Below are 1,582 nucleotides of genomic sequence, written 5' to 3'. Positions count from 1 at the left end.
GTCTGGCTTTAGAATGAAAGGAATTTTACACAGCGCTAAATACTAAGATCTAAATACCCGCAACAATAAGCAGCCAATAAACAAGGGAAGAAAATTTTTATTTCATTTAAATCCTATATTGTTCTAAAATTACGCTTTTGCAAATTGTTCGACGAAGCTGTAATAATGCATAGAATACTTTCATTTACTGATAAATCGGCCGATGATGGAAACTCAAAATACCGGCAATTTCAATACTCTCATGTATATACTAATATATATTCATATGTGTATAAGCTATATTATACAATTCTTTACGAATGGTTCGTGAACAAATGGCCTAGCATCCAATAGATATGTAGTGTATATTAATATACATACACACGAACGAATATTTAAACTATTAATTTATGAGGCCTCATGCGCTTAGATGCAGTCATGAAATGGATAATTACTAAAGAATTATTTGAATAAATGTTAATGAATGCCGTTCAATAAGAAAGATGACTTGTTCTAAATATCAGATTAAGCTAAATGATGAAGTTTAAATAACGATTTTTCTGCAATGTTTTGTATTTATGATAATATCTTGTATTCACTCAGCTACAAAGATTGATAATGATTTTCAGGTATATTTTGCAAGAAAAGTTTTATTGAAGTAACTTAGAGATTCGTAGCATCTATGATAACATGTTGTACACATCCTATCCAATTATAAGTGCACAAAGAAATCACAGAAATGGGTGAGTTATGTGCCTGTAGATCTAAAAGCACACGTAGAGATATATAAACACACACATATATAATCAGACTTGGAGAAATAAATAGTCTAAAACATTGTTAAAAGATTATGTAAACATAGTTCTATAGTCATACGCACACGCATACAGACACACTCACAAATATACATACAAATGCATATGCTGGAATCCTCGCCCGACACGATGTTCCAATAGCTGGGTTGTTCTAGAAACACTGGTTAGATATTATGTATACTTTTTTATTACTTAGCTAAATTAAATGTCCTTGTCGAGTCTTCCCAAACCGGTTGTCTTTTCATTTCTGTTTTAATCTACACATAACTAATCAAGGAGAAGCCGCTTCTTGCTGCTTTGGAAAGGCGGTCCTAAAATCACGAAATCGGATATTTGGGAAAGGCAGTCACAAAATCACAAACCGCAAAAGGCAGTCACAAAATCACAAAATCACAAAATTACCAGATTACATACTCTCAGAGTGAATACATATTAGTTTACCCCACCCTGAAGAAAACTCCTTGTATCTTTTAAAAATGTTTCTGCATTTATGTGTATATACATACATACATACATACATACATACATACATACATACATATATATAAATGTATGCATGTGTGGGTGCATAAGTGTGTATGTTTATATGTGTATTTGTTTATGTGAGTGTGTGTACATATATATATTTGTATATATGTAGTGGATATATTATCACTGTAGCATCCAACTCGACTAGAGTCGTACACAAATAATTCTAACTCATAACAGATTTGTTATAAGTACATTTGTCGTCGTTTTCTTTACACACACACACACACACATACACACACACCCACACACACACACAC

The 1,582-nt window shown here is 32.1% G+C and overlaps 1 long non-coding RNA gene across 1 annotated transcript in view; it reads right to left on the bottom strand.

Annotated features, from left to right (window-relative positions):
* Positions 1-963: 963 nt before the first annotated feature.
* Positions 964-1,582, bottom strand: part of LOC106877730 (uncharacterized) — a 915-nt gene continuing 296 nt past the window's right edge. Inside the window, exon 2 of the long non-coding RNA XR_001410409.1 lies at positions 964-1,105. This is a non-coding gene — a long non-coding RNA (uncharacterized LOC106877730). The remainder of the gene's footprint in view (positions 1,106-1,582) is intronic.

Source organism: Octopus bimaculoides, chromosome 1 (genome assembly GCF_001194135.2).
Source record: "Octopus bimaculoides isolate UCB-OBI-ISO-001 chromosome 1, ASM119413v2, whole genome shotgun sequence".
Classification (NCBI taxonomy): Eukaryota; Metazoa; Mollusca; class Cephalopoda; order Octopoda; family Octopodidae; genus Octopus; species Octopus bimaculoides.
Note: the sequence above shows the minus strand (reverse complement) of the source record. Positions and strands in the feature narration are given on the sequence as shown.